At 42.1% G+C, this 24,786-nt stretch overlaps 1 protein-coding gene and 1 long non-coding RNA gene across 3 annotated transcripts in view; one reads left to right on the top strand and one right to left on the bottom strand.

Moving 5' to 3' along the window:
- Positions 1-24,786, bottom strand: part of CSMD1 (CUB and Sushi multiple domains 1) — a 1,903,837-nt gene that overhangs the window by 628,417 nt on the left and 1,250,634 nt on the right. The gene's annotated exons all lie outside the window — the stretch shown is intronic.
- Positions 6,197-7,235, top strand: LOC309855385. Its single transcript, XR_014306768.1, has 3 exons — positions 6,197-6,597; positions 6,711-6,792; positions 7,043-7,235. It is a non-coding gene; the product is annotated as an uncharacterized lncRNA (long non-coding RNA).

Below are 24,786 nucleotides of genomic sequence, written 5' to 3'. Positions count from 1 at the left end.
AGCTCTTTGTAAAATCTCAGGTACAATATAGTTATATATTTTATGGAGGTTTTAGGCGTCGTAACTGGCAGTAGTAATCAGCTTTCAAAACCCTCTTAGGATTTTGATTTCATCAGATTGAGTGGTTTAAATTCCTTTAAAATTCTAGTTTTATGATCCTTTGTTTATAGCTAGTATTTTTCTCCAAAGCATAGTAAGATTCTGATTTATATTTTGTTTTCATTTTGAAGCAAAAATTGATGCGCACACATATTTTCCCCAAATTGCATCAGGTGCTTCAATTACAAGAAATGTGTTTCAATCAGGCCGGCCTGGGGAAGCGCTGGAGGCGGGGAAGCCGTTCTCCGTGCCCTGCTCCCTGGCTGCTTTCTCAGTGTCACGGGGTCTCTCCTCATCTCCGAGCCAGCGCTCGCTCGTCAGGGACGACAGCCTGCTGCTGCATGAGTTCAGGTTCATGTGAAGATGACAGTAAACACCATCATCGTCATCATTCTTAGCCTTATTTTCTCTGGCATTCACCTTAGAAGATGGGCCGTGGGCAGAGGAGTCACTGCAGCCAAAGGACTGGATCTTCATTAAACATAGTTTCAACAGAGTAAGAGCAAGCAGAGGGAAGCCCGTGGTTTTTTGTTTGTTTGTTTGTTTGTTGGTATGTTTTTAAATTCTTTTAAAAACACACTGTATATACAACTGTGTCTAGATATTCTAGATTGTATTTTAGGCACAATCTCCTACAGCTCAGAAGGCTCAGAAAATTATCATTTTAGATGAGACGCCATGACACATAGTGAATTTGTGCAAGGATGCTTTATTCCAGCCATGGTCATTTACAAAGCATCCCAACTTTTTTGGTTTCTTGCAGTGTTTTAAAATGTTAGAGGGCACGAATTGCATGGAGCACTGGGTGTGAATCTTAGAACACTGACAAAATAAAATTTAAAAATTGACAATAAAATGGGATAAAAGTCAACTGCTTTGAATGACCAAAAAATGATAAATTTTTACTCTATGTATTCTCAACAAAGTTCCCAATGTGTATAAATGGTTTATTTCTATCTTGTTCTCATGGTGATAATCATACCAGAGTGTTTATCACAGTATAGTTTTAGTTTCATTGGGCTGACCATGTCAACGAAACTAAAATAATTCAAAAGCAAAAATACGAGAGGCTAAACAACACCTGAACGAAGTAAAGGAAAGCAAACAACCTTCGTTCCTTCCAGAGTATACTCTTCCTGCGTCGGTGGTATAGTGCTGAGCATAGCTGCCTTCCAAAGTATACTCTTCCAAATGCGCTTATGTAGTTTTAGAGATTTTTCAATTGTCTACTCTTTTTCCTTTTTAAAATCTTTTTATCTTAATGAAATCCAAGGAAAGGGACCTTGCAGTTAGAACTTTGCAGAAGTTAACAGAAAAGTGCCTGACATATCTGTAACATTTTCATAAAGTTCGTAATATTTAAAAACAATTCTAAACCTTAAATCAAAGGACTCTAGACCATAACTGAAGAAGCTGACAGAGAATCTTAAAGTCTTTCTGAAGCTCTTGCCCCAAAGGACTGACCACTAATCAGCTTATCCATTTCACTTGTTGTCATGTGTGTGTGTCAACATTCAGGATATGCTCTTATATTCTGGTTACTGATCTCAGAAAGAGTATAAAAAATTCATTGGTACATTTATATCAGCATGTGAGAGGTGCGCGTTAAGTACTAAGAAAGTCTGCAAGATGACTGATCATTAAACCTAGCCTCTATTAGTTAAATTATATAAATGTAAAATTAAATCTGTTGCTTTAAATCAGATGTAAAAACTCCTTGGATCTCACACATTTCTAGTCATTTCATTGTATCTGGCCTTGATCTGCACCCTTGAGGCTAGCTACTTCCCCAGTGCTGATCTGGTGGAGAGACGCCCTAAGAGATTTGTACTGCGTAGTATTGTGCAGTGATGTCATACTGACAGCAAGAAACTGCCCAACATGGAAATATTTAGACCAGACAGTTTGAGGAATGTTATAAATCAGGCTCTACCCCTCACATAACTCACAGTTAAACATTGACCAGCACACCACTGAGTATGAGAGACAGACAGAAACCTCCCGCTGCACTCTCCAGGACCAAACCCACAGGTTTCAGTTTTATCGAGCTTTCTCCAACCACGGCACCCCAAAGAGAGTCGATGATCTTTTCCCCCTTCTTAATTCCTATCCCTCCTTGTAAATCTATTACAACACATATCCTGCTTTAATTTACTTATTAACATTTATTTCTCTTTCACAGTATAATATATTGTAGACTTTCACTAAGTGTTTACAGAGTTAATAGTAAATGAATCCGTTAATTAGACTAGAGAAGGAAGAGATTAAAGGAAATTCTTGTGCTGTTAGACTAACAGGATTTCGGCACTTGCTGGAAAGGCTCAGAAAGAGAGGATAATCGCCCTGTCATGTACGTCATTTGGGTCTGAACCACAATAAACACCCCCACATGTATTTGCATCCGGTATCTTTTCCACGTGCTCCTGCGAAGTCTGTATCCCCTACCACCCAGCGTAACAGGTACATGGAAAACGAGGCAGGTACCCGAAGAGAGAGAGACAGTTTCGTGACTTAGGACAAGACAATTACTTAGCAAGAATATGGAATGAAAGCATTTGAAGAAAAAGCCTCATCTCTCCTCCGTCTCTAGGCACAACTTGGCTCTTGCCTCATGACAAGCAGGAACTTGTTTAACAACCGACCCAACTGCAATGCTCATAAACATTGTACAGGAGAAGCATTCGCATCTTCAGTATTTCACCGAGAGCCTGCCTCTCAGTATGCACATACTTGATTCAGAAGTTAATTTTAACTTGAATAACTGAGCTCCCTCGACCTAGGGGGCACTGGCAACTTATACATAAAGCATTTACGGTGTGAGGTATTTTTAACTTACACCCAATCAGCTGGCTTGCTGCATAATAGGAGTATGGATTTTAGCCTGCAAAGAAATTGTAACTATTCTCCGGAGAATAAAGGCACAGACATGTGCAGTAGCCACTGGTGTGGCTTATGCCATCATCAGGAACCCTACAAACTGCCGTTTTGTCCCATTGCCGGGCATTCGGAATGAGGATTTGACACAATATAAGGTCTGGCGGCGTCCTCGATAATGTCAAAAGCAGACTGCATCATGGTCATCTTCCTTATGTTGGTTGTACGTAACCCATGTTAATTGGTTGCAAACTGATAATTCAGCAGATATGCCACATTCTTTAAACATGGATGCAGAAATCACTCCTCAAACAGGATGTCACATATGCTATATTATGCAGTAGGGGAACCAATTAACACCAGCTCAGTAGAAGCCATCATTTTCCAAGCAGGTCTCCTTGAAATCAGAGATTTTCAAATAGAAAATGCTGTCATGGTCGTTACCATTACTATAAACAGAGCAAAAGATAATAATTAGTCTTAAATAGAACGGGTAGTGTACGTGATTTGTTAGCTAATGGAATACTTGTGCTAATTAACTGCTTGCGACGTATCAGGCGCCATGCTGAGCATTTTCCAGAGCTTCATTATATACCATCATAATCCCAGATAGTCGGTAGTAGTACCCGCACTGCACGGACAAGGAGACCGAGTGGAGAAGAGTCACCCGTGCTGGGCACACAGCTCGCAGCCGAGAAGAGACGGCGGGCCCAGTCTTGCCGCTACAGTAGCCCGTGCGAACTCTTCCGAAATTAAAAGAAAAGCACGGGGGCGCCTGGCTGGCTCAGCAGGTGAAGCTTCTGACATCAGCCGCAGTCCTGACTTCAGGGGCCTGGGATCCAGTGCCCCAGTCGGGCTCCCTCCTCGGCGGGGGCGTTTGCTTCCTCCTCGGGCCCTCCCCCTCCTCTCTCTCCCTCTCATATAAATAAGTAACATCGTTAAAAGTAAAATAAAGCAAAAGGTAAGTAAGGCTCCCAGACAGTGGAACGGGTTCCAAAATAAGGGCCCAGCGACGTTCCCACGACACTTCTCAGACAAGGAGGGCTCAAAGGGTGGTTTCAGGACAAATCGACAGCGAAGGCTTTTTTGCAGCCTCAAAGACGGGGACTGCGTGAGGCGCCTCTGCTCGTGCTGTCGTGCAGGCGGGAAACAGAAACAGGCCGGAAACCCACGGCTTCCGAGCCGTCTGCACCAGAGGGTCCTGAGGCTCAGGGACGCAGGGATCCTAAGCCACGAGACCCCTTGTGAAAGGGACGCAGTGCCCCCCTCGCTGCCCGCCAGCGGTCATTCGAGCGCCGTCCTCCCCTGTGTCTTCTGCAACAGGGCCCTTTGTCGTCACCACCCTAAACCAGGGGCAGAGGACAGACCCCTCCCTCCGGTCAGCGTGGCACCTAGCACACACCCTCGACCTGGCCCACCTCCTCCTCCGGGAAACGCTGCTGTTAGAGACGTCTCCGTGCCCTTAGGGTCCAGCACCCACGACGCTCGTACTACTCAGCAGAGCGTGGGGCGCTACTGTCTTGGTTTCTCTGTTCATGAGCACGTGAAGACCTGGGGTGGGAAGACCACAGGCGAAAAGCAGGCGGTGCTTGGCGCCGATGTTCATGTCCCTGCGTTGAAGCCCTAACATCCAACATGGTGCTATCTGGAAGTGAGGCCCTTGGGAGGTAAACAGGGTTACACGAGGTCATGGGAGTAGGCCCCCGCTGGGATTAGTGTCCTTACAAGAAGAGGGACTGACCTGAGGCCTCTCTCCTCACGGCCTGACGACACAGTGACAGGGCTGCCGTGTGCCGGCCAGGCAGAGAGCCCTCACCAGAAACTGTCTGCCCCACCTTGACGGGGGATGTCGCGGCCTCCAGACTGTGAGAACGTGTGTCTGTGGGTCCTGCCACAGCGTACTGTGTTTGATTACAGCAGCTCACGCCGTCCACAGCGATGCGCAGCCCTGCCTGCTCTCACCACGCAAGGCTCTCGTGTCCAGGGACCCGCTGCTGAAAGGACAGTCCTGGGCTGCACGGCCTCAGCCCCACGGCCGCCCCCTGTCCTGCCAAACAGACGAAGTCGTCATCTCCCCTTTGGGCTTCAGTATTTTATCTCTGATGACAAATATAGACATAAGGAATATTCATTTGTTTAGCACCTGTATCTCTTAATATATTTATATATTCTGAAATATCTTAAGAAACCAGGAAGTAAATTACATTTGAGTTCTAAAAAAAACTGTTTATTTGTCTGGATGATTCTGAATGCTTGTTTTCAGACACTCGCACTGACACATTTCATTCTCTCTTCGGCTTTAGCTCTGCCTGAAATAACTCGTTTACTTCCTTCTGCTGGATTTTATCATCTTTTCCCCCTTTATCCGCACTGCATTATGTACAGAAATAAACAGTGACCGTGGAGTAGAGGCTGCGGCTTTGGTCCGTGGCCCTAAGCACTGGGTTACCGTGGGGCAAGTGAGCTGACCCGAGCGTTCATTCCTGAACTGTGTGGCACATTAGCTCTGTGTCGGGGGAGTGGTACTGCCCACCACACTCAGCACCCCCTTGGCACTCAACACTGGACGCTAACAGAATCCCTGTAGAAGTTACTTCATTTTAAATTTCACCCAGTTTCATCAATTGTCTGAAAACCTTTTGTATCTCAGAAGCCCGTGTATCTTAAATACCTACTAATGAGACGCACGCCCTTCCAAATAACTCACATCACTCACGATGTGGGGAACCTGCTTCCAGAGAAGGCTGGCCCTTGCGTATGATGTGTTGATGAAAATCAGTACCCTAGGGCTGAGTGTCCATTTCTATCAACTGTGAGATAACCCAAACGGGTATATAAATGCCATCCAAATAAGCAAAGGAAAACTACCCTTTAAGTACAGGATGAATGGCATGCCTCTAATATTGCTCCCTCAGAAAAGCTATCTTTTAAGCTAATTATTCATGTAACAAAGAGATTTAGTGATGACCCGGGCTGTTAAAGAGTACCTCTTGACTAGCTATGCAGCTAATTACCCCCCACAGGTCCCCACACAGAAACACAGACCCCGTCCTAGGCCATCGCAAAATACCACAGCTCTCGTTGCTCCCGAAATGTGAACGGCAGAGCAGCCCTCAGAACACCATCAAACACCCCCCAGGAGGGACCTCAGACAACGGCCCAGGGTCGCCATGGTGACCATTGTCGGGAAGTAACACTGGAGGCTTTGGAGAGGCCCGGGCTTGAAGCAAGCTTGAGAGGATTTGGCCACCTCTGCTTAGCTCCACCCTTCCAAGCAGAACTGGGGCTGGCTGGGGAATTCTATCACCCAGGGCTCCTGGGGCCGGGCTGGGGAAAACTCACGTACGTTGTTGTGGAAATCCGCTCTGATGAAAAAGCACTGATCTTTGTAAAACTGGATCATAAACCTCTATTCATATCCTACATGCAAGTTTTTTAAACTAGTGGATCAGACTAAACTCAGTATTTCCATTAAACTCTCAGTCTCAGAAAAACCTTGCCTTACCCATCTCACCCTTGTCTTTCATCATTGAATAGCATCATCCCAAACAACTCTCTGTGAGACCAAAGAAAAGGGGAAGGGATTCGAGCAGCAGGAAAGCTGGATCAGTACCCCAATGAAAGGTGTGTACCCCTCTCTAAAGCACGTCGTGCATACGTAATCTTGGTGCTCCCTGGCACAAGCCCGTGGATGGGCCCTGGTGAGACTGAGCTCTTGTATTTTGTCTCCTGCCCAGTCTTCCACAAGATCACCAGTGAACTGTTAACGCCGGGCATCCTGTCGTCACCACTTCTTTGCTAAAGCAATTGCACGTAATGGTATGAAGCTGTCTGTCTAGGGGAATTCAGAACTAGACCCACCGCTGGTGGAGCACCGCCCATATGGGCACGTCGGCCTTCTCCCTCCCTGGGACATTTCAGTGCTGTGGTAAAGGATTATTTTAGGTTGAAAAAAGAAATGAAATACCTGTAAAGCACTTTTTTGAGTATCATTTTTTGTGCCTGATCTTTCTTCTACTGAAAACATTTACATACTCTTTTAATTTAATTCCTGTTCTTATTTCCTGAGGTTGTCATCTCTTTTCCGCATCAGGGAGTTGAGACACAGAAGTTCAGTGACTTACCAGCATCCTTACCACTAGAGATTTAAATTCAAACCCAGCTCTTCAGACTTCAGACTCAGTGTTCTCCCAGCAAAGCCCTGTCTGCTCTGTTGTGGCCTGATACCAAAATATTTTGTCAGAATTTTAAGGACATAAAGGATATTCCTAAATTTTAAGCTGAGAGTGTGTTTGTTTTCGTCTAATGTTATTATTTATTTGAAATGTGTATCAGAATACAAAGTTTTGGAAAACCTGGAATCATGTAAATGTTTTGTTTGATGTGAAGGAAAAACACAACCTGAACTCTCGAGAACCCATTTGAATTAACAGATGAACACCAAACAAAGTTTTCTTGATTTTAAATTAATGATGGCTTATTCTAAATATGAAAAATTCACAACTTTAAATGTTTTTTCATCCTAATGATTCTTTGATACTTAACAGACCTATTTAGTTGCAGATTTTGGAATTTTTCTTTGCTTGCCAATGCTGTGCATATATTCCGTCTTCTTCACCTGCCGTCCTACATCAGACCTCACCCTCCTACCCACGTAGTTTGTTCTCTCTGGAATCCAGTTTGGGATAATGATATGGAAGTTAAAATAGTCATAACATGACCACATCTCGCAGACTCATCCTCATTCTGAATGCTGCAGATCATGTTCCAAACTGGCTTTGGTATTTCCATCAATGCATTTATTATAGTCACCGTTTTTACGTATTTTATGCCATTCTAAATTTTCTATTTGAATTTGTTGCACTGTGGAGAAGAACTTGGCCAAATTTCACCCTTAAGCTATCTTTGGAATAAAGTGCAGCAAGCGAGTTCATTTTGGAACCAACATTTCTAGACTCAGACCAGCTCCACTTAGAAGGAGCAACATATGGTGGGAATGTAAATTGGTACAGCTGCTACCGAAAACAGTATGGAGGTTCCTCAAATAAAAACAGTATGGAGGTTCCTCAAAGAACAACAACAAAAAAAATAGGACTATAACCATATGATTAGACAATCCCATTCTGGGTTTATCTTCAAAGGAAATGATTCACTGTCTAAAGAGATATATGCATTCCCATGTACACTGGGGCACTAGTTACAAGAGCCAAGACATGGCAACAACCTATGTGTCCATCAGTGGATGAAAGGATAAAGGAGATGTGGTTGATATTCACAATGGAACATGACTCAACACTGAGAAACAAGGAATTCTACCATTTGTAACAATATGGTGGACCTTGAGGGCGTTATGCGTCAGACAGAGAAAGAAACATATTGTATGATTTCACTTATACTGAAATCTGAAAAAGCAGAACTCATAGAACAGAGAGTAGAATGGTGATTGCCAGGTCCCAGGAGGTGGGGGAATAACCCCAGAAAGACTGGTCAGAGGACACAAGCTTCCAATTATAAGAAGAATGAGTTTTAGGAACCTATTACACAGCATGGATAGTTAATAACACTGTATTATATTCTTGAAGATTGTTAAGAAAGTAGATCTTCAATGTTCTCACCACCCTCCCTCCTATTAAAAAAGTTAATTATGTGAGGCACTGAAGGCATTAAGTAACCTAATTATGGTAACTGCTTCACCATACATACATGTATCAATACATCATGTTGTACACCTTAAACTTATGCAATATTATATGCCAGTTATATCCCAACAAAGAAAAAGAAAAAAGGATCGAAATAATTCAAGTTCACTTCTTGAAGTAAAAGTGAGACATATATTAGCTACAAATCAATTTTCTGGTTTTGTTATAAAAAATACAATGACAGAGTCCCTTGTTTTGGGAACGCTTGACTGATAAAATCGGAGCCTGACTTAGAGAAGTGAAGCCACTGTTTTTGGTTTTTGCTTTTCCCCAGAGTGGCTACAAAATAAAGTTGCCCTAGGGTTCACTTCACCCATTGCACTGAATTTAATGACTCAGCAGTTTAAGTGTTTTTTCCATTGTAGAAATTCCTTAAAATTGTTCTACCCAGGATTGGAGTATCATTTGATGCTAAGCTTGGGCTCGTTTCTATGAAATCAGAGCTTGACTCATCCACCTGGGCTCTTGGCTTCCTGGATAATGGCCGCGGTCTGGAATACTCTCTAGGAAGCCTCTGTCCCAAGATTTGTCTTTCATGACGACAGTGTGACCTCAGGGAAGGGCCTCAGAACCTCTAGGCTTGTTTTCGATTTTGCACAATGGGGAGGTAAGACCACACACATCGCAGGATCCGCGTGTGGCATCCGTCTATGTGGCAGTCTAGCCAGGAATCCCTGAACAAGTGCCTTTTCCGTTTCCCCACAGAAGTTCGTTCAAACATGTGAGGCCATGAGGGGTGCAGAGAAATGGGGTGGGGTGAAGAGATGCCCTGAAGCACGCTACAGAATCTGACAAAGTATCCAATCCACATCCCGTAAATACAGAATCCTACACAAATTCAAGGCATGGCTACAAATGTATGGGCTCATTCTTCTCTCCTGGAATGTCCATGTGGTGCTGTGCACGGGACCTTACATCGTGGTGTATCCAGGAGAACTTGCAATTCATACATTTGTGCCAGGCCCCTCCCCCCCGACTTCGAAAGATGCTCCTGTTTGGTAATAAAGTATAAGGTTACTATCCGTGTGATAGGTGGAAAAAAGCTCTGTCACCTGTTCAGAGACTGATAAGACCATCTCTGTGTATGACTTCAATGTGTGATGAGTAGAAAAGCCGCATCTAAAAGGAACTCTACTCTATTTCTGATTTAAGGCTATTAACACCAAACTTTAAAATAAATTATAAAGCAGAATCATTAGTGAGAAAGCTAGAAGAAAAATAACTCGGGTTTATTTTCTTGCAGACCTTCTCAGTGCAAATGCTATTTTTCTCCCAGTTTAGATAAACTGGTCTCGAAGGTGTCCCTCTGAGGAGTTCAGGGAGCCCTGAGCATTGTTTACACTTTGCTCTGAAAGCCCCACGCCAGGGCCGGTGATACCTTGGGCCTCGTTTCTTTAATGAATGGCTGATGGCCTCTGGAAACAAGCAGCTCTCGTGGAGACTTTAGGACCTGTAAAAGCACCTGACCTTTGCTCTACTGAAGTCTGTTAGGAGAGGAAAAGAGAGCGTGGGCTTGGTGTCCATAACTGTCCGCCCCGGGCGGGGGCAAGAGAGCAGTTCTGAGCCTTTCTCCACCTTAGTCAGGTCCCTCTTCTTCCAAAGCCAGCCACTTTCTCTGCTTATCTGAATTTAAAGACTTCTTCCTTTCAAATCTGAAAAATTCTACTATCAATTTTTAGTGATTTCTTCGCTCATTTAGTCCACTTCTTTTTTTTTATAAAGATGATCAGTGGGTTCAGACCATTGAACATGGAGTCTATTTAACTATTTTGAAGTATTTCAATACCTCATATTCTGATACAATTAAAGTACATAACAGCAGTAGCCATAAGTTGGCCAGAATAAATACGTGTTTCATGAAAGTGAATGAGCACAATAGTGCATATTTATCCAAAATTACAAATGCTGTTTCTTTTATTTTGAAATGGAATACAATAAAGTATAAAGTACTGATTTTAAATGTGAAAAGTCTTAAAATTCTTTTTTATGAAAGTCAGTAGAGAGTTTAATCATCCAGTGATTCTTATAAAGAAGAGATAACGTAGTGTGTAGATGTGCGTGGCCTTCAGATATTAGACCTTGGATCTGCTAAGTGCACTTGGGACCTTGGTTCCCTAATATAAAGAGATAGTAATTACTGTTTTCAGAAGGACAATAAAATCTACTCTTTCTAATATGCATAAAACATTCCTACACTACATGCGCCTAGTCAAAACTAGCAGCCATCCGTAACTATTATATTCAAAGTGAAATGTTGGGGGGGAAGCCCATTTGGAGAAAAATATATAAATTCTAGAATTTTTAAAAAATATTTTATTTACTTATTTGAGAGAGAGAGAGAGCGCGCGCGCACAAACAGGTTGAAGGGAAGGAGGAGAAGCAGACTCCCCGCGGAGCAGGGAGCCAGATGCAGGTTTGATCCCAGGAGGGGATCATGACCTGAGGAGAAGGCAGATGTTTCATGACTGAGCCACCCAGGCACCCCATAAATTCTAGATTTTTCAGTGCACTGAAATTTACCATCACTCTTGCAAGATCTCCCTGGGCCAAGATTTCTCATTTTAAGAAACAAATTTCGATTTTGAGCATTCTGGGTGAAACTGTAGAATGAGTGAGATTTGGAACCACCATACAGAATGGAGATCACTATTAAGCTATAGTAATCAAGACAGTTCCATATTGGCAAAACGGACAAATAAATTGGAAGGGAACAGAAAGCCCAAAGACAGAACCATAAATATAGTCAATTGATCTCTATTTGACCAAGTAGCAGCGGCAATTCCACAGAGAAAAGACAGACCTTTCAGCAGATGGTGCTGGAACAACTGGGCATCCACATGGAAAACACGGAATCTAAACACAGATCTCATATCCTTCTAAGAATTAACTCAAAAAGGATTATACGTTTAAATATAATATGCAAAATATATGAGTCTCAGAAGGTAACAGGAGAAAATATAATGACCTTGCGTCTGGCAATGACTTTTTTTTTTTTTTTTTTTAAGATTTATTTATTTGGGAGAGAGCGAGAGAGCCAGCCAGCAGTGGGGAGGGGCAAAGGGAGACGGGGAGAGAGAATCTCCAGCAGGCTCGACCCCAGTGCAGAGTCTTAACGGGGGGCTCCAACTCACAGCCACAAAATCATGACCTGCGCTGAAATCAAATGTCGGAATCTTAACCAACTGAGCCACCTAGACGCCCTGGCAGTGACTTTTTAAACAGAACAATAAAAGCATGATCCATGAAAAAGTTGAAAAGTTGGGCTTTGTTAAGATTAAAATATTTTGATCTGTGATGTTAAGAAAATAAGAAGGCAACTCACGACTGGGAAGAAAATAGTTGCAAAATACATATTTGATGAAAAAAAAAAACTACTATTCAAAATATACAAAGCCTCTTAAAACTCAACAATAAGAAAACAAACAAACCAAACAAAATGAGCGAAAAACCTGAATTGACATCTCAGCAAAGAAGACACACGGATGGCCAAAAGCATATGAGAAGATGCTCCAAGAAAACGCACATTAAACATCCAGATACTCTTCTATATCCCTTAGAATAAGAAAACCCAGAAGGCTTGTGACAACACCACAGGCCAGGGAAGATGCAGAGCAGGGAAGCCCTCATTCATTGTTGGTGGCAAGGAAACGTGGTGCGGCCACTGTGGAAGGGATCGGGGTGCGTTCTCACCAAACCAAACATATTCGTACTCCGAGATCCAGGAATTACACTCAATATTGACCCAAAGGAGTTGAAAACTTAGGTCCACACAAAAACCTGTGTGTGGATTTTAATAGGATCTTTTTTTTTTTTTTAAGATTGATTTATTTTACAGAGACAGAGTGCAAGCAGGAGAGGGAGAGAATCTCCGGCAGACTCCCGGCTGAGTGGGGAGCCCGACGCAGGGCTCCGTTCCGTGATGCTGAGATCATGACCTGAGCCAAAATCAAGAGTCGGAGACTTAACCAACTGTGCCGCCCACATGTCCCTTAATAGCAGCTCTATTCATAATTGCTAAACTGTGGAAGCGACCAAGATGCCATTCAGTTGGTGAACGGATAAGTCAACTGTGGCCCATCCACGCAATGGAATATTCTTCAGCACTGAAGAGAAATGAGCTATTGAGCCATGAAAAGGCGTGGGGAAAACCCTGCATCTCACCAAACGAAGCACGCCAGTCTGAAAAGGCTACGTACTGTAGGATTCCGACTAGAAGACATTCTGGAGAAGGCAAAACAATGAAGTTGGTAAAAAGGCCAGTGTTTTTCCGGGTTTAGTGTGGCAAGGAGCAATAAACCAGTGGAACACAGGGAATTTGTAGGGCAATGAGACGATTCTGTACGTGAACACTGGACGTCATGCATTAATCAAATCCACAGAATGCACAACACCTAGAGGGAACCATAAATGGTGGACTTGGGTTGATAATGAGGTGTCCCTATTAGTTTGTAAGTTCTAACGGAAGTACCAGCCACTCTGGGGGGAGGTCGTGTGTTTGGGGTGATAGGTAATACGTAGGTAATATATACATATAATAAATATAACATACAGGTAATATATGCGAACTTGGTGTACTTTCCACAATTTTTCTGTGACCTAACAACTTTTCTAAAACAATTGTTTATTACTTTAAAAAAATGAGCACTAGGAAAAACAAAACCAAAAAAAAAAAAATAGTGAGAAACAAATGTAGGATTAGGAATGCAGACACACATCAGCACCTCAAGAAAACTTATCAATACTGTTCATATGCTCCAATAAGTTCCTTTCTAAGTAGCAGAAGTGAACTTGAAATCAGCTCCCAAACTGTGTGTTAAAAATGTAATAGGAAGGGTATTTTTAGTCAGGCTTTTCTGAAACCACTTTTAGCCCAAAAGTAAAACAAGAAGATAGGAGAAAAAACCAAGCAAACAAAAGGGTAGAGGTATAAGCATTTTGATACTGAAAATATCAACCGTGTGAAACATGCTCCCCTTCAAACATTTGTGAAGGGCATTGGAAAGAACTAAGAAAAAAAGTGCCGGTGTGGAGAGGAAGAGAGATTAAGATGCATCAGCTGGAGGCATACATCGCAGAGTACACACATTTGAGATCCTGATTTATGCAAACGATATACTGAAGATAACTTGGGACACCTGGGAAAAACAATACATTTTAAGGGATTAATAAATTTATTTTTGTTGGGTGCTTTAAAAGTATACTATAGTCATGCTTTACAGAAAAGTTGTATCTGTCTATATATGCTGTGTCTATATGTTACATATTTCCAAATAGAATAGTGTGAAGTCTGGTATTTGTTTCAAGATACCTTGGTGGGGGGGATTGTGAGCAGATGATAAGTGAGCAGACGAAACCCAAAAGATGAACTGGAGGACATGGGGTGCTCTATACAACTCTCTCCACCTCTGTGTATGTTTTAAATTATCCATAATATACAGGTTAGTGTTAAACAAGCTAATGAATGAAATATGTCAAGTTAAAAAGTGTTACCTCACTTTGTTTTATGTAGACTATGTACCATGTGTTCACTTCATATGCTGCATTTTAAGGACCACATTAGTAAAAATGTGATTAACACAATCTTCCCCAGCCCATCCATAAAAGGAGAAAATGACAGCGAACAATTCCATGCTTTGGTTTAATCTGTAGGACCATGTGCGCTAACATGATTTTGGGGAGCATGTCATGAATTTCGGGGAGCGGTAGTCCCTTTCCCCCCCTTGCATGACTCTTTGCTCATTCACAGTTTTCCTGAAGTCAATCACAGAATTTTCAGCTCAGTGCCAGAGGGTGGAGACTAACCACAGACCAAGACTCCACAAGATGACCTGGTGAACTCCTGTATTGCCCCTCCCACATATCATATTAGGAAATGCCAGCATCTCCTTTCCATAGAATATTTAGGAAACAAAGTGTATGGAAGACATTAAGAAATACTTATAAATTATTTCTTGAAGATTACCAAGCCTTTTATCCTCACTCTAAGTACACCATTTTGTTTTTCTTCTCGGAAAAAAAGCTATTCCCACTGATTACTTCCCTGAGATGCAGTTAAGGACAGTTCATCTCAGAAGTCCAGTGACATGAAATGTCTTTAGCACAGTCACTAGCCACTTGCTGGAGGCCCAATCATTCTAGCTCAGTCAGCTAAAAAAAATAATAATAATAATAAAAATTAAAAAATTTAAAAAGAGAAAATGATCTCTAAAAGAGATTACTGTCTCTAGCATGTCACATTGATAAAATTAAAATTAAATAAAGTTGCAAAATAATCATATTAAGTAATAAGGATGTTATAAAATGACAACAGTAAGTACTTATATGTTGTACATCACATTTTAGCATGGTGGGAACAGGGGCTAAATTGAGTTCTTGCATTAGGAAACATAAAATAAACTCAAAATGCAAACCTCAGAACTGTTAGGCTTGGAGGAAATACTCAAAAGTGTTGTGCATTGTCCACAGATGGCCCCTTACAGGTGTGTTCAGGGATTTTCAACCAGTGATACAGCACAGTGTTCAAAATAGGTTGTGGGTAACCACGCACCCGTAAGTTAGCCAGCATTTGCCATGATTTTACACCAGCTGGGACTGACTGAAGGTTATCCCTGTGATAACATCGCTGCTAATCTCAACACAGACTTTATTGGACTAGTTCTTGTGAAGAGATGAGTGGAGTTGTGAAAGCTAGCTGGGAATTACAGACAGCTTGAAGCTGATTTTGTCTGGGCCACAGCTTGGACTAAGCAACTTTTCACGTGATGCAGTTCAATTTCTAAAAAGAAAATCTAGAATAGCCATATTTTTATTTTATTAACTAGCACATGTTCAGACCATTAAGTGGGTAATGTAATTATCCACATGCATGAATTTTTAAAAATAAATATCACGTCCAAATAAAATAGAAGTCAGACACATCACATGTGTGTGTGTGTGTGTGTGTGTGTGTGTGAGCATGTGGGTGTGGGGTCCGTAGGGAGGGTGCTGAGGGGTTTGCTCCTTGGTGTCTTCCCTTCTGGACCATACGTGTGAACATCACTTATAAAATATGTCTCCACAGAGAGCAAGTTAGGAACTTACGCTGGGTAGTTTATAATCTCCCTTTAAATACAGGGCATTTAAAAAATGACTATTTCAAGGTAAAATGGTCGTGATCTACCTGAATGAAGGTGAAAGCAGAAACAATACTATATACCAGTACCTCCGCCCAGTGCGGCAACAGCGGGCCTTGTTACCAAGAGCGGTTAGTGCTGGGTGCTGGGCGAAGTGCTCTCGACGAGGTGTGATGAATGACTAAAACGACTAACAAGGTAAATACCATCATCACTATTCAAGAAATTAAGAAATCAGCTTAATGCTATTTTACTTGTAATCCTCCCCTGAGTTGAAGAGAACGAAGAGACAGTTCCAGCGGTAACGGTGAAACAACGCAGGAGCAGACGTGGCCGGACTGTCGCCCGCGGGAACCTGGACCTGTGAGCTGCGGTCCTGGGGCCCGGCAAGTTCCGTGGAGAAGGTGACCTCTGCGCTCTCTGCTTGTCTAGCGTGGCGGTCGCTAGCCAGGCCGTGAGCGGGGTGTCTGCGCTCCAGGCCCGGGACAGGCCGGACTCCCCCCACCCCCCGACGGCCACGCTCCCCAGCTCGGGCCCCCACACCGACTCGACGGTTCCTTCCCGCCCTCGGACGTCGGGCCGCCTGCTGCGGCCGGTGACTGCTCTCCACACGGTCCTAAGTAGCTTCTTCTCACTGAAATGTTCCCATCCTTCCCACTTCGGTGCCCCAGGGCAGGTCCCTACACCCCTCTCTGCCGCTCCCCAGCGCAGGGGGTGATGCGCTCTCTCCCCGGCATCCCTGAAGGTCGGGCTCAGAGGAAGTGCTCCGTGTGGAGCCCGTCAGCTCCGAGGCTCCCGCACCGCATCCGACCCGGAGCCACCTGACACTTGTGCTCGAATAAAGATGTCGCAGAATGGACTCTTCCGAGGAAAACATGGAAAGTCTGACTGAGGCGCATAAGCCTCCCCTGGTTGGATATTTTGGGGTCTGTGGACCTGAGCATGCATCACAGAAATACTGCTGCTAGATAGAGCACTTGTTCCTTTGGAAAAATGTGAATACTCTCATGGTGTTTGTCCTTTGAATCCTAAAGATATATGATCCCCTTTTCCACGGGAATGACTTGAACATGGCTTCTTGAGTAACAAGAGTAAAATCAGCATCAAGACTGATAGCGTCTAGAGAAGGTACATGATACCGACAGGCACTACAGAGTCTAGTACACAACCAAGAACAAACTAAGACCTTTTATCAAGGAGCTTATATTGTAGGAGAAAGAAAAAAAACACATAAATGGGTAAGTAAATCTTTCCCATTATTGACAGATGTGACACAAATGTGACACAGGGTAATGTGGCACATCATGTGGTGACTTCATTAGAACCATGAAGTGGGCTAAGTGAGTTCGGTGTTCAGGGAAAGAGTGCTTGAGGACTGGGTCATGTGACTGAGAGCCGGATGAGAAGGCGGCCACACGAAGCTCACCGAGTCATTCCCTCAGCTCCCCACACACACCGCGTCTCTGCCATGTCCAAAACCCTCCGTTTGTCTCTCAGAGCCCACAGTCTCTCACGGTTGTCTCCCCTCCAGTTTTAAAAGATGATTTGGAACACGTTCCAAGAAGAGATAGAGAAGTCTGGGGAGTAGAGGGGCCGGGGAAGAAAGGATATTCCTAACTGATTAATTAGCAGGGGCAAAGGCAGGGGGCACTTTTCAATGTGCATGTGTGTGTGTGCGTGTGTAGGTACATGTGTGTGCATGTGTGCATGTATGTGTGTGAGTGTGTGTGTGCACGTGTGTGTGCGTGCATGTGTGTGCACATGCATGTGTGTGCATGTGTATGTGCGTGTGTGTGTCTGGATGTTTGCGTGTGCATGTATGTGTGTGTGTGCGTGTGTGGTGCTTGCCAAGGCATATTGAAATGACACTGGAGGAGCAGAGAGGGCCTTTGGGACACTGCCAAAAAATAGTTACCTTAAAAGTGCAACAAACCTTTGAAAACGTTGAAATATAAACAAAGATCTTAATTCAATTAAAATTACAGTGCCATAATGCAGGATTAGCAAATTAGTGGCCTTTATCGAAAACACGTCATGCCCAAAAACAAACACTGAGTAGCAAAAACGTAGAAATGACTTGCTCAAATTGTCTGGTATACTTGGTCTCATTTTAACAAAGTACATTCCATCTAACCCTCTTCATAGAGTGAGTATTAATATACAAATCATGAGAAACACACGTTTATAGCAGATACAGAAGAGAACATGGATAGGATATTGTTCATTTGTTTTCTACCAGACTTTAAAGATATATACGTTATTTTGAAGGATAATCCTGAAGGAAAATGTTCAAATGTTCATATATTTTACAAGAACATCCAAAAAAAAAAAAGAAGAGGCTTTAGTTTGTATTTTTTTTTTAAGTGAATAAAGACCAGAAGTGAAGCTTTTCATTCAACTAAAGCAAGTTTAAGCAAGCCATAGTGATGTAAAGAATTGGTAATGAAAAGAATTGGGTCCAAATCTGTCACAAATAGTTTTTATATAGCTACTAGAGAACTGTGACTGAAAGCAAGTAAAAAGGCGCGTTGGTTGGCTGGCGGGAGAGTGGATAGCTAAGCGCTATTCTAACCGTATTCAAACATGACCAGCTGGATGTGGTTATAGATCCATCGGCAAATACTTCTTCCTTTTATAATAGGATTATTTTTTCATTTCACAGAAATTACTACTGCGTTCACTACATGATACAGTTAGCGAATGCATTTCATATTCTCCCAATTCTCTTCTATCTCCTTAAGGGTAACAGGTGAATCAGCCCTTCTGAAAAGTACAATAACTACATGGGATCATTTTTCCCAAAGTCAAAGTCTTGTGAAATCCTTATCATGCCTACCTTTGCACAAAATGAAAGCTGTAAAGATTTTCATGGGACACGAGGGGTGTCTGGAAAGTTTCCTACATATTAATTATCATACTTGAATTTTTACTTAAAGCTATGATTCCCCAGGTACATAAGGAAAGTATGCTGTCCAGATGTAACAGGGTTTGTACCATCTTATATGCCTTTCAGATTGACAGATCAAACTATAAAACAGGCGATTTAAATAAGCAAACTGAAATCCTATAAATATTTTCATAATAATTGCAACATACAATGCTTGCAAAATATGGTGCTTTCTGTCTGTAAAGCACTTTATAGATTACCCAATTTGTTAATCTTAGCTTCTTATCTCCTTGATTTGTCATATATTTTCATATACACATCTTAAAGTACACCTTATTTTCCTCCTCTGGCATAAACTTCCATGTATCACATCTCTCCAAATGCTGCTTCATTTTTTAAAAATATTTTATTTATTTATTTTGAAAGAGAGACTGAGCATGAGAGGGGAGAAGGGCAGTTGGAGAAGCTCCCCACTGAGTGGGGAGCCCAATGTGGGGCTCGATCCTAGGACCCTGGAATTAAGACATGGGCTAAAGGCAGATGCTTAACCAGCTGAGCCACCCAGGTGCCTTCCATATGCGTCTTCTTTATAAAAAATCATGTAAATGTACTGAACTCAATAATATAATCTAATACGTACTATATCAAATAAATATAGCCATTTTTCATCATTAAATTTTCTAATTTAATCCAATTATCATTATAATTAATTTGGGTAGATTTATAAAAAATGGTAAATACTTTTGAAGTTAAAATATCATTGTTAAATTTCTTTTTTTAAATGTTATATTTCTTTGATGATTTATATTAAGGCTGTTTCATTTTGCAGCCAAGACAACAGAGTAATAAGGAAAACAGATTTATCCATTTCAAACCTAAGAATATATGGTCGAAGTAGAAATAAAAGATAAGGAATTCTGGGAAAAAATCAGTAAGAATTTGTAAAATATGTTTGTTTTACTATTTATTATTTGAATTAAGCTTTATTTCTACAATTTAAATTCTCTTACGATTTTTATAGCTCGTTTGAATCTCCAAGAAAACACCTAATCAGTTGTGGGATTATAAATGAGGACATTGTATCAGTTTCTTTGTCTTCTATATTTAGGGCATTTAGGATGTAGGATTTAATATTGCAAACAGCCTGCGGGATCCAAGCAGGTCCTGGGGCTCAGGGGATAGGCCTCACACCTTTCCTCTTTAGGGAAGCCACCAGCCAGCTGTTCCCGCCCATGCCATGTGTGACTGCAGAAAGTAGAATCAATTTAATTAATTATTTCTTTATAGATAGAATTCTATCAGCTAAAAAGGCAGACAGAGAGATTGGTTTTGCAAAAGACCCTTTGAAGAGAATGAAAAGATAACTTCCAGATGGGGAGGAATTATTTGCAAACTATACTTCAACAAGGGATGAGCATCTAGACTGCACAACAAACCCTCAACACTTAACAGGAAAAACAAACACACAAACAAAAACAATCCAAACAGAAAGTGGGCAAAATGTGTGAGCAGACATTTCACTGGAGATGTACAGACGGCAAATGAGCGCACGGAATGGTGTTCAACATCGTTAGCCGTGAGGAAATGCAAATTACGGCCATAATGAGACATCACTACCTACTTATCAGAATGGCTATTTTTTTTTTTTTAAGTCATAACATCAAGTGCTGGTGTGGATGCTGAGAAACTGATCATACAAACTTTGCCTGTGAGGGTGAAAAATGATACAGAATCGCTGGAAATATCAGATTCTTACAAAACTAGACATGCAAATATCATGTTAGGCAGCAATTACATTTCTTGGTATTTATCCAAGAGAAATAAAACCCATGTTCACGTGGAAGCCATTCATCACACAGTGTCATTACTGCCTATTCTTAATAGCCCCAAACTGGACCAAACCCACTATCTTTCAACAGGACAGTGGTTGAACGAACTGGCATATCGCCCATGGGACACCTCACAACAAGGAAAAAGAACAGACTTAACACACAGCCACTCGGATGGATGGCAAGAAGGTTGTGCTGAGGGAAAAGGCCAATCACAGGTGGTTACACACTGAATGGTCCCATTTATGTGTTGTTCTTGCAACAGCAGACTGAGAGATGGAGAAGAAAGGAATGGTGTTCAGAGGGTAGCACCGGGGAGCCATGTGGGGAGGAAGCAGTTCTGTATCTTGATTATGGTAGTGGTTTCAAGACCCCACACGTGTGACACAAGCTACACACACACACATACACACGAGTGCAAGTAACACAGAGTAAGCTCTGTGGGTTTCTCCAAAATCAATATCCCGTTTTTGATATTATGCGATAGTTCGGAAAGATGTCACCACCCAGGACAACAGAGAAGGTACAAGATCTCCTTGTCGACTTTACTGCAAGTTCCTCAGAATCTATCATCATTTCAAACAAACAGATAAAAAGAGAGATTGGCAACAAGTAAAATGTTAGGAAGACACTGTGTAGGGCATATGTCAGGTATTCTAGTCTTTGGAGGGTCACCTGTGATGCACATAGGACATGAGTTCACCAGACCTTGGCATGGATCTGAAAACCCCAGTGTCCTCTGGATAGGTTCTCACTGAGTAACTGGAGAAAGGGGTTGTTCCCCCTTCTGCCTTAATCTAGACACACACAGCACCCATGCTGCTTCTGACATTTTCCTACTGAACACACTGATAGCTCTCCTAAAAGTTAACATAAATTATCAACCTAATCACCATTTGTCCAACATGAGTTCATTTATCCAAATTTATCACCTGTGAGGCAAAGTTATCAAGTCTGGGCAAACTTATTTTTCCTGGAAAACTGGAAGTCAATTTCAAAGTTACAATCTTGTCATTTTATAAGCACTCAAATTAGAGGACTTTATCTGAAAATATTTTCAGTTTTATCCTTGTACCTCTAAAATACAATTTAGATAAAATGATGATGCCTAAGGGATATGTCCCTTTTCTCTGAAATCCCCCTGATGCTATTCCAGCTCGGTCTTTACTGTGAGGCTAAATAATGTGTTTCACTGACTCAGTTTCCTTATGTATAAGATGGAGGGCTTCGTTGAATTTATAAAGAAAATGCCACGATTAAGTAGTTTCATCCTTAGAGCTTCTGAACGAAGTTACTCACCGGCAAACATTCGATCATATAAGGTGATTTAATTACAACAAAATGGTGACTCCTTCCAGCGCTACTGGAAATACCAACAATCCCACAATTCTCCAGAGCTTCAGAATTTTTTTCATCCAATTATTTGGGGAAGATTAGGTTATTTCATAAAATTGGAATAGAACTCATGTGCTATGTTGGGCTTCCAAAAAATAAATGACAGAAATGCTAAAATGCACCCTGTCCTTTCAAGCCCTCCACGATCTGTAGGCTATTTGCCGCTCACCCTTCGCAGTAAAAGAATGTGTTTTCTAGTCATCTTGCAAAGTGGGTTTTTCCCTTTAGTTAATCAATTCCACTCCATAACTGTATGCTGAAACTATTTAAAAAGGATTTTACTTCCTACTAGGGTTACACTACAATTTAACCGTCTATAATCCAATCAAGCTATATCTCGTTTTACATATTTTAATAGGTATTTTTTTCTGGTTACTTAAGAAATTATATATGTAAATGGTGTGTTAAATCATTGATGAACTACCTACTCCTGCTTCTAGTTACCAACGATGCTATCCCTCCCTGTGTATCCAGACAGCACTTCCCTGTGCTGCAACAGTTTCCATAACGTTTTGAAAGATATTTTAGCTCCTGCCGTGACAAAGGCCTATTTAGAAACTGCAAGCATAATTTACTTACCTGATTTATGAAGCAATTTATGCAATCTAGTATATTCATGCTATATGGGGATGGGTCTTTGTTAAGAAAACAAGGATCTTTAACAATTGTAAAACTCCATATTATTGCATTTTATGATAGAACAAAGTAGATTGGGGCAATTATCCCTTGTGTTTTATTAAACCTTTATACGACTGTTAGAGGTTAATGGGGCTATTATTTTTCCTACTGTCAAAATCTGCTTCAAAGCAAGATCTAGAGCACTTAGTGCCAGAAATCCAGCACGGAGAATAACAGGCATGGCTTTTTTCCGGAGCGCTATTACAAATCACTGTAGTCTACTACCATTCAAATAAATCACCCATTAATAATACCGCAAGAAGGTCCCCTAAAAACAAAACCCAATGATGAGTACCACTGCTGGCAATTTAATAACAAGCGTCGTGACTACAACAATATTATTAAGAAACAAAACACAGTTTTTGCAGAATGCGTAAAGCAAACTGTGTTAATTTTTGAAGAAGATTCCTGTGGGGATTAATAGAACAGCAGCATATGCAGGTACCTGGGAAATCACAGCCGGATGAAAATTATTCCAGGACAAAATCTCAGGGGTAGGAGGCACACAGCATCTTGGACAGCTGGTAAGATTAAGGGATGAGGGATGATTCTGTTCCCTGGGTAGCCTTCTCTTAGAGCTTGTGTTCAGGGGGCTATTCCGTGTTATTCATTGCCTCACCCTCTCTTTCCCTCGTCCCCCTCCGTCCTACCCCCCCCCCCCGGCTCTGACACTGGCAAGCACGCTGGAGAAAGGACCTTCACGCCATTCTTCAAATAACCCCTCCCAAAGCAGGCATGTCCCACTCGGTAATTCACTGATGGGCGGACCCATTCAGTAGTGGCAGTGAGGGAAAGCCATGTATCACAGAGGGCTTTCTGACCTCTAAGAGCACAAAATCTGGACTGACAGTGAGATTTCGCTACACACTCTTATCAACTCATAACAGAAACTAAAAAAAATAAATAATTCCTCATGGTTTTAATGTTTCCTTATGTGAAGTAGGTATCATGTTCTAAGAACACAGAATTTTATTCTAATTGATGTGTCATTCAATTATTTGTCTTTTTAATATAATGCATATTATTTTGATGATAAGTATACTCCTCTTTTGACCAAGGCCAAGCAAATGTCTATAAATGGGATATTCAAGTGACCCAGCCATGAGAGAGGTCTGATACCGAAGATCTGGTGACTTGGTTGGCATAGCACCTGCTTAGTTGAACACTGCTCTACATCTTCTCTTTCTACAGATCCTTTCTTATGGGTCAATCTGCTACTATTTGGAAGGAATAAATTTCTGTCCTTACTCAAACCTCAATAAATGTTGCTACATGTATTACAACAATCCTTTTTTGGTAAATACTTACCTAACTAGAAATAGCGGTAGTTTGTAATTTCCTCTAGGGAAGGGACATATTCTGAACAGCTCTACACTTCTGGTCTTTCCTCAGTGAGAGATGACCAAAGGCATGAATAAGACGGGAAATGCAAGACACAACTGAAGAAAAATGTGAGCCTCACTCGGCCACACTGCTCCAGGCCACCACATTATCTAGGAACCCCAGTTGCTTAATGCACAAAACTTTTGAGCAACTGTTCTGTGCCCATGACTCTGCTAGGTACTTGGCAAATATCAGTGAAGAAAGCAGAAAAAAACTGTCCTCAAGGAATTTATATCCTGGTAGGGGAAGTGGGGGTACAGGAAGTAACTAAGAACTCTCTCTCTCTCTCTCTCACACACACACACACGCGCGCATGCACGTGCGTATACACACAAGTGTACATACTAAATATACCTGCACAGCCTAAGTATATACGCACAGTGGATACGACACCTTGTAAGTGGGACAAGAAACCCAGAGCAAGAAACAAGACGGATGAAGTGGTGGGTGGGCAAGGCAGGTGGAAGTTAGGACGATCAGTGAGAGTCTTTCCGAGAAGGTGAATTTTGAGAAACGACCTGAAGGAAAGGAGGGAAGAGACTCTTGAGGACAAATGGAAACGCAGAGGAACAGAGAGAGGCGGAAGAGGGTCCGGGTCTTGACAAAACCCCTCCCACCCAGGGGATGAGGCAAGAAGAGGCGATAGAGCAGGGACGGAAGGGGTCGTGCGGGACTTCCAAAAGAATTTAGATTTTCGGGGGCTGTGAAGGAAACCTCTGAAGGGTTTAGAGCAGAATGACCGGAACACGCTGCTGTTTCTCCCAGATGACTCTGGTGACGGCGTGGAGGTGACCACGGGGGAACAGGCAGACGGGGAGGCTGGATGCGGT

This window comes from Mustela nivalis, assembly GCF_964662115.1.
Source record: "Mustela nivalis genome assembly, chromosome: 20".
Classification (NCBI taxonomy): Eukaryota; Metazoa; Chordata; class Mammalia; order Carnivora; family Mustelidae; genus Mustela; species Mustela nivalis.
This window is presented reverse-complemented; position numbering and strand designations above follow the sequence as displayed.